Raw genomic sequence first — 9,795 nt, forward strand, 5'->3', positions numbered from 1 at the left:
GTAATGGGAACGGCATTCGGCTAAGATAGTCCCTGCACTAGTATTACCTACACCGCTACGGTCGTGTAATGGCTAACAAGTCTGCCTAGTCAACAGGACACCGTCCTTCCCAACAGTGGCACAAATTTCAATTGATTTCTTGAGAATCTGTCATTATCATACATAAAATTGAGATTCATATGTCTGAAGGAAAATTTAATTGTATAAGTTCTACATTTTAGATGGTGACAAGTGGTAGGGATAATACCTGACAATGATTTCGTCACTGAGCTGAATTTCGTATTCGTCATTACCAACAAGCCCGAAAGGGTTAGTCAAGACGTCTGGGAACTGATTAAGTGAATTCGACAATTAATCAGCCTGATCGTGAGGTAAATGTTCCACTTGAAACTGAGGTTCAGTTATACTAAGATTATTAACTTGAGGAATGGAGGAACGCTGACAGCAAGGATGACCTTCTCAGGTCAAAAATTGAATAGTGAAGGTGACATCACTGTCGGACTTCACTGGTGACCGTTGACCGTGTTATTATTGAGAATCAGAAATATGGAGCAAAGATTGGAGGTTAGCTACTGCAAGGTTTCACAGGTTCCTGTGAGGTCACTGAGATGATGTCCAAGCCTGTAAGTTTGATGGTAAGAAATTTAAAGGCTGGTAGTGGTAAAGTCAATTTAAGGGAGTGAGCGCGACTCAGACGTTAGAATTTGATACCTCTGCCCATTCCTGAAAAGAAGGCGTCTTAACCGACAAACGTAAAATATTGGCCAAACGCGAGTAGCACTAGCGCATTGAGGGCTTCGTGCAAACTCAGTTATGTAGATATTTAGTTCATCAATGCTGGAAATCGAGAATCCAACGATTTTTGCTTGTTGTCCACATCGATGCTGTACTGGCAAGATATAGGTCCCGGGAATGCCAAGGCCGTATCAAAATCTGTACCTTCGCCCCTCAGACTTGTCAGCACATGCAAAATGAAGCGAGCAGGGGACTTCAGTTTATATATGCAGAAAGAGAAGGTTTCATATAATATATTTATTTGGCTTCTATAACATGACTATCAACTTATATTTTAGGTTTGCATGCAGTAATGTTCGACTATTATGCTTTTGATGGATAATGAACGCAATGTGCATTATCATTGCAAAAGATATTTTTATGCGATATAATTACAATTCAATAAGTTTCAGAGTTTTTCCTTGTAGTGTGAAATCTTGCTTGTTGGCTAATTTCATGATCATAGATTAACGGGAAGAAACCTATTGGTTTTGAGGAGTGACATAAACGGCCTTATCTTTTGACTGCATTGACTTAAAAGCTTACATTTTTTACATCGTCAAGGGACCGTAGAGCATAGTAAGTGACCTAAATTTCAACTTGCTGCCTCTATCAGTTCCGGTGAAGAAGGGGCCTTAACACACGGAACGGCAGACACAGGGCAAACAATATTTTTTATGTGATGTACTTACCTGATTAACTAGTTTGGGATTTTTTTCCTGTAATTGTACTGTGAAATCTTGCACCTAGCGAAATTTCATGATCCGGGGTCAACTCTAATGGGGGCTACTGGCTTACGTGAGTGAGTTTGGAAATATCGACGTACACTACTGGCCATTAAAATTGCTGCACCATGAAGATGACGTGTTACAGACGCGAAATTTAACCGACAGGAAGAAGGTGCTGTGATACGCAAATGATTTCTTATGCTTTTCAGAGCATTCACACAAGGTTGGCGCCGGTGGCGACACCTACAACGTGCTGATATGAGGAAAGTTTCCAACCGATTTCTCATACACAAACAGCAGTTGACAGGCGTTGCCTGGTGAAACGTTGTTGTGATCCCTCGTGTAAGGAGGAGAAATGCGTACCATCACGTTTCCAACTTTGACAGAGGTCCGATTGTAGCCTACCGCGAATGCGGTTTATCGTATCGTGACATTGCTGCTCGCGTTGGTCGAGATCCAATGAGTGTCAGCAGAATACGGAATCGGTGGGTTCAGGAGGGTAATACGGAACGCCGTGCTGGATCCCAACGGCCTCGTATCACTAGCAGTCGAGATGACAGGCATCTTATCCGCATTGCTGTAACGGATCGTGCAGCCACGTCTCGATCCCTGAGTCAACAGATGGGGACGTTTGCAAGACAACAACCATCTGCTTAAACAGTCCGACGACGTTTTCAGCAGTATGGACTATCAGCTCGGAAATTTTCATCAATAAGTACACCCAAAAGTGTGAGAATTTTACCATATTTAGTTACTCCTGCTCATGTGCTACACCAGTTGTCGGTATGATTCTATATGTTGTACAGAGCTGACCACAGTTTTTTTTCAATATTTAGGGAGAGTCAATCTTCTGAGAACCACTTTATAGTGGGATTTGTTCACCAGTATCGCCTGCAAAAGTTACAAATTGTTCTTAGTGAAAGTTAAGTGCGAGGGCACTCATATGTCTACGGAATGGGGGTGGGTCCAAAATTCAATCCATGCGGCTCTCCCCGTCGAAAGTTCGAATCCTCCCTCCGAAATGGGTGTGTGTGTTGTCCTTAGCGTAAATTAGTTTAAGTTAGATTAAGTAGTGCGTAAGCTTAGGGACCGATAACCTCAGCAGTTTGGTCCCATAAGACCTGCGACTACCCTTGACGCTGTATCCCAGACAGGAGCACCTGCGGTGGTGTACTCAGCGACGAACCTGGGTGCACGAAGGGCAAAACGTCATTTTTTCGGATGAATCCAGGTTCTGTTTACAGCATCATGATGGTCGCAACCGTGTATGGCGACATCGCGGCGAACGCACATTGGAAGCGTGTATTCGTCATCGCCATACTGGCGTATCACCCGGCGTGATGATATGGGGTGCCATTGGTTACACATCTCGGTCACGTCTTGTTCGCATTGACGGCACTTTGAACAGTGGACGTTACATTTCAGATGTGTTACTACCCGTGGCTCAACCCTTCATTCGATCCCTGCGAAACCCTACATTTCAGCACTATAATGCACGACCGCATGTTGCAGGTACTGTACGGGCCTTTCTGGATACAGAAAATGTTCGACTGCTGCCCTGGCCAGCACATTCTCCAGATCTCTCACCAATTGCAAACGTCTGGTCAATGGATGCCGAGCAACTGGCTTGTCACAATATGCCAGTCACGACTCTTGATGAACTGTGGTATCGTGATGAAGCTGCATGGACAACTGTACCTGTACACGCCATCCAAGCTCTGTTTGACTCAATGCCCAGGAGTATCAAGGCCGTTATTACGGCCGGAGATGGTTGTTCTGGGTACTGATTTCTCAGGATCTATGCGCCCAAATTGCGTGAAAATGTAATCACATGCTAGTATAATATATTTGTCCAATGAATACCCGTTTATCATCTGCATTTCTTCTTGGTGTAGCAATTTTAATGGCCAGTAGTGTATGTGACGTTTATGGCCGCATCTGGACTGACGTAGAAGCTTCACTTTTTCACACGGCCGAGATACCGTAATGCGTGGTATCTGACACAAATCTCGAGTTGATACGTCTGCCCGTTCCTAGGAAAAATGAGTTTTTCCAGTCGGACCGACAGACTGACAGACATCAGTGATAGTATAATGATTCCGTTTTCACCGACTGAGATTCAGAACCCAAAAAATTGATTTCATGACTAGACCTTTCAATCTGGAGAAGACGACGCGGTCGGTCCTCGATGTGTTGTCCACGTAGTGGAAGCAATGAGTCAGCAGAGCGCCTGGAAGCACACCCATTAATCAGTCACGGCGAGAAGGCCTGACAGGTCTGTCACAGTGTTCAACACCTGGGACTTTTCCGGAACATTTTTTTCGGGTTTTGTAATATTCAGATACATCTCCTGGAGACCGTAACGCGAAAAGAAGCTTTCTACCCATTCCATTTTAGCTATAATTGGGTTCTACAGAGAAGAGTGCCTTTGCGCTGAAATGTCTGGCACCGGTGTCTCTTCAGAGTCGGCACGTGTTTACTTTCCTCTTTTGAGCTCTCTCTCTCCGTCTCCTCTCTCTTCTGTTTTTATCCCTGCACGCTGTCTCTCTCTCTAGAGAGCTTTTTCTTTATTTTATCCCCCTCCCCCTCCCCCGCTCCCCCTGCCTTCCCACACTGATGCTCGCCTACTTCATCTCCCCTCCCACAATTTTCCGCGGGAACTATTTACCCCGACACAACTTCCCGTGCAGTCAGATCTCTTTCGCGATACGTCCTCACCCGCAGCGTTATCTTTGAGGTCTTAACTCACGCGCCGTACTAAAATTTCCAACAGCATTTTCTCCTCGTTAAAAGTGCAGAGCGCGAATAAATTATTCGTTCAGCAGGGCTGCCGTATCGAGTTAAGGCTCCCGTACTTCGGAATTTACAACAAACTTCTCCGTCAGAGGTTACGAAGCCTTCTAGGAGGTATACTGCCGAGGCAACAAACATTAAAGACGAACAAAATGAGAATTCACCACACTTTATACTGACACCAACGTTTATGAGACTGTATGGACTACAATAGTTGCAGCCGGAGCCCTAGTAAGCGCATTTAGCCGTCCATAAAAGTTTATAAAAATCCCCCCAGAGTTGAAGAAAACTGTAATACTCCCAATTCCAAAAAAGTGACGTAACGCCACTTGTGAATATTACCGAACTATCAGTTTAATAAGTCATAGTTGCAAAGTACTGACACTAATTATTATTTGTGCAGAATGAATGGAGTAGTGGAAGGTTGTCTTGGAGAAGATTTGGTTGGGTTTCGGAAAAATACATTTAATGTAATTATCCTGATGGTCCGGACAGATGTCTGCCTCTTACACATTACGACGCTCTTCAACTGTCGGCGGTCTCTGTCAGTCAACAGACGAGCCCTCGGTCTGTACGCTTTTGTACTGTACGTGTACCTTCACCTTTCCACTTCACTATCAAATCGGATACAGTGGACCTAAGGATGTTTAGGAATGTGGAAAACTCGTGTGCAGACGTATGACACAAGTGACACCCAATCACCTGACCACGTCCGAAGTCCGTGAGTTTCGCGGAGCGCCCCATTCTGCTTTTTCACGATGTCTAAGAATATCTGAGGTCGCTGATAAGGAGTACCTGTCAGTAGGTGGCAGCACGATGCACCTGATATGAAAGACGTATGTTTTGGGGGGATGGAGGGGGGGGGGGGGGTTGTCCGGATACTTTGGATCACGTAGTGTACATTACGCACGTGTCGCCATATGAACCTGCAATGATTGACATTGAATTTCCACAAAAATAAACTACTGCTCTACTCGGAATAAGTAACTGTTTGAAATTCCAATACTGTTCACTGAATATTAATCTGCTTGCTTGCACAACACCTGACAATCCCGACCACACACTGTTTACTCAAGAATGCAAGGCGACATCTGCCTTGAAATGAAAGTCGCTTATTTCTTGCTCAGCAAGCTGTTTTTTTTTTTTTTTTGTCTTTGTACTGCTGTTCTCGAAAGCAAATACAAGTCAGCAGATGCAGCAGCTAAAGGTCGTTTTTTTCTTGTGGCTAAAGGTGCAATACACACACGACAGAATATTTAAAACGTTACTTGGAATTATGGAGGCGGGTCTTATTTTAAAGAAAATTCTTCTTAAGAAATCAAAGTGATTGTTGACAAAAAGACAGTAGAATTCAAGAAGACTCTTAACAATCACAAAATTCTCGCATTGCAAAGAAACTACAAATAGTTCCTTTAATATTTCTTCAAAATATTCTCCAACAGTATAGAGCACAAGGAAGTATTATAAATGAGGTTTCATCTCCACAATAAAGTATTGTATATAACTTTTCCAATATTCACGGAAAACTAAACTCATTCTCTAGAAACCAAAGCCGCACGGTGCTGTGCCTCTAATGTCCTAGCTCTCACAACTGACTAGCAGGTCAAACACGGATTACAGTAAATACACAGAGTCAAGGATCTTATTCACCACTTATGCAGTGCCATCATTTATCTTTGTCCCAGTACAATAAAGGTGACTTACTTACAATAGCAGACAACACATGAGAACCTTACAATCTAAGCGAGAAAAAGTTTCGAAAAGGTGTGTAAAGTTTTTTTTTTTGGAAATCACTAAGTGCTGTCACTCTCAAATACTTGATCAGTATAGTCTGCATAATTCTCGCGCTCTGAGTTACAATGCCTCAAAACACACACAAAGTTTATAGTTCTAATACTTGCCTTACGGTACAAAACTTTCAACATAGAATTAAAGTCCTTAATGAGTACATTATGACAGCATTTTAATCTTTAAAATTTGGTCAATAATTACATGAGATGCCGAAAATCAAATTTTTCTTTCCCTTGAAGCTGTTACTTGGGCAACCTTAAATTGGGATTCCGCGGTCTTAACCCTTAAGTAATATGAATAATGGGATCACCAACTCTGTTAATTTAATTTAAATTGCAGCAGATTATTCACAGTTATTTATTTGCCAAACATAAATCACACTTGAAGTGTGCGCTATTCTTGCGTCTATAAAATTTGGACGAAACAGTAGAAGTCTTTCTGTTCGTTCAGGGTACACAGGAGCATCAAAATTGCGTTTCACGTCTTGTGGTGAAGCTGAATTCCATAAATTCCTGCGATTTAACTAATCGTTCCAACCAAATTATAGGTCGTCAAAGTATCACGATGATGTTACGTCAGCCGAATGACTTCCCCACGGGAATGTGGCGATATCAAATACAGCAGTAAAGTATTGTGAGCAACAGCAATTTTTATTGCTTAAGTTGAACGGAAAGCGTACGAGTCGTTTTATGTGTAAAGAACGGTTGCGTAGTTTTGGATTCACAATAAAATATTCAGATCGTGCCTTAAACGGATCAGTTTTCATTTGATAGCACCAAAGTGACGCCTTGGCCTTCGAACTCCAATTATTTTTTTATTATTGTGCCTTTATGACGATTCGTTGCAGCATAGGCTGTAGACAAACAGAAAATCATTTTTTTTTCAGCTTACGATTTCAGAATGAGATCCACAGGAATAGGCGATAATTTCAATATATTAAATTTGCTCTGAAAGGAAATCTCATATACTTTTGTACTTAAAATTTATCTGCTGTATTGAAAGTATAAGAATAAACTAAAAAACTGAGTTTGATTTCCTTGCGGAACGTCTTAGAGTTTTCGTTTGTGGCTGGGGTTCTCCCATTTAAAAGGAGTGTTTGCAACCGGCCTAACTGATAATAAAACGTTCTATCAGCAAAATTAGTTTTATCATGCATAACTGAAAGCTTACACTGTGTTTCACTTCTTCAGATCTGTCGGATGCGTTATTTTCAGGCGATGATGGGGCAACTAGGCAAATAAGATCACGTGACAGGGGAGGTAAAGTTTGGCGTCTCTCATTACCATTCTGAAACAACAACGTAGTAAACAGTACTATTGTTGTTAACTGGCTCAATATTCTCGCTACCGGCATGGCACAAAACATCTGGCTTGCAATAAATTTATACTCTACCATCTCCTACGACTACCAAAAAAATCGGGAGCGATAATAAGTGATAACAGTAATGATATCCAGTGTGTTTGTCCCCGTTAATAACATTATTGTGGTAGAGGTGTTTTACTAATCGCTTACAAGCATTTATCGCAACTAACGCTGCTGGCTGTAGGGTTGTCGTTGTGCGAAGAATAGGTGGAACTTGTAATGTACCACTTTAATCATTGTTGTTGTTGTTGTTGTTGTGGTCTTCAGTCCTGAGACTGGTTTGATGCAGCTCTCCATGCTACCCTATCCTGTGCAAGCTTCTTCATCTCCCAGTACTTACTGCGACCTACATCCTTCTGAATACCTTAATCACTATGCAACAAAATTAAACATCAGAAAAACTAAGTGTATTTTAGATATAAGTATTCATCATTAATGCAGCACTGATTTTCCGCTGTAAACATAAACTTATTAATTTCAATAATTTTACAATTATAACATTAGTTTTTACAAAAGCATACCTTTTTAAAAACCTGAAGATTTCTATTGCAAGAATATGGTATTGGTGAAAGAAATCTTAGTAATTTTGAGGAAGACTATTTTAGAATCCGAAGGTTTTTATCATCTTTCGAAGCAAAATATTTATGGAAAAAACAGTTCTTTTAAAAGTTGAGAAAAGGAGGTTTACATTGAGATATGTCAAAACTAATACAAACAACTTTCACCTGTGTAGAAATTTTATTTAATACTTACTTTGTAGGTGCCGAAACTGTTATATTTTTATCTTAAAACAAATAATACGATTAGGTGTCCTTATTACTATATGTTAAACATACGTCTTCTATTTGAATATGGCTCGATATCGACTACTACAGTAATGGAAATTTACCTACACCCCAAATACATTTCAAGCTAAACAAGGCTCAGCTCTCTCTCTCTCTCTCTCTCTCTCTCTCTCACACACACACACACACACACACACACACACACACACAAACACAAACAAAACACACGCACCGCTCGCGCGCTCACACACGCAGAAATACTCATTCGCGTAAGGCAATACTCGCTCGCTTAATCGTTCTCCTGCAAACGCAGTGAAGTACAAAGCTATTTTCAGCAGATCAGCTGCGAGATAATGTTGCCTCGTGCTAACGACTAGTGACTTTATCTTCGCGGTCTTATCTCGATGGCATAAACAGAAGTCTGTAAACCAATTTCCTCTCATCAGGGAACCGCTATACAGAAACAAGTTTTGCAGCGTTTGTTCAGCTGTCGGAGTGGAAAAGTCTTCGAATGGCTTCACTCAAGGTTCTTTCGTAGTCGCTGGCACGAAACAAACTACTTCGAACGCCTTTTAATTGTTGTCGGACAGCGTCGTGTTTCATTATTGCTGCGGTTTCAACAAACGTTAGCAGAGATCATTTGTTGTCTCTGAATGAGGCACTATATATCATGAGACAATTTTTCTGGTTAATTATCAGGTCATTCTGACCTTAAGTTTCCCGTATTTTCCTAAGTAACTACAGGCAGGTGCTGGTATAATTCCCTTAACTCAGTTGGCCATCTCCCACTTGCTCATATATATATATATATGCTCTCGGCCATAACATTAGTCAGTCCTGAAACATTATAATGTAATGCTCAAGAGATTTAATTGTTTGTTTGTAGTAACTGATGACTTAACGCATAAAGTACGCCAATTTTCGTTTTAAGTCGTACTGAAACGAATCTTAGTCCTTAACGTCGCAGGTGTGGTCTCACAAACCGCTTGCGTTTATTATTAGTGTGTTGCTGATGCGCAGAGGTGGGGTTCGATAACTACAGCACTGTCTGGTTGCTCTTTCCCGAAGCTGCTGTGTTTTTTTTTTTTCAGGAGCCACTTGAACGTGACGTGGACTTATGCTACTACCGCTTATTTCGTGCTAGCAGTCTCTGAGAACGCACCTGAGACTTTGCGTTATGGATTCAGGAGCCATGTCTCCGTCTACTGTTCCTGTTACGAACACCGACTTTAAGGATACTGTTTTAAAATGTTTCGAGGATAGTGTAGGAAGTGAAGCTGGATCAAATAGTGACAAACTGCAAGCGACAAATATATTGCACGAAAACATAACTCAGAAAAGGGACAGCGAGAAAATGAAGATGAATTTATTTTTTCTGGTATCCGTGAATTCCTTGAATGAAACAAGTGATCAACGACATGAAGACAGAAGTGTAGAGACTGAACCTTTAGCTAAAAGTTCTGCTAGAAATATGTTAGGTCGAAACAAATATCGCTGGTCGTCGAAGCCTTTTCCAATGAAGCCCAATGGCATTAATATTTCACGTGTTGGACATATGAGGA

Source organism: Schistocerca serialis, chromosome 12, assembly GCF_023864345.2.
Source record: "Schistocerca serialis cubense isolate TAMUIC-IGC-003099 chromosome 12, iqSchSeri2.2, whole genome shotgun sequence".
Lineage (NCBI taxonomy): Eukaryota > Metazoa > Arthropoda > Insecta > Orthoptera > Acrididae > Schistocerca > Schistocerca serialis.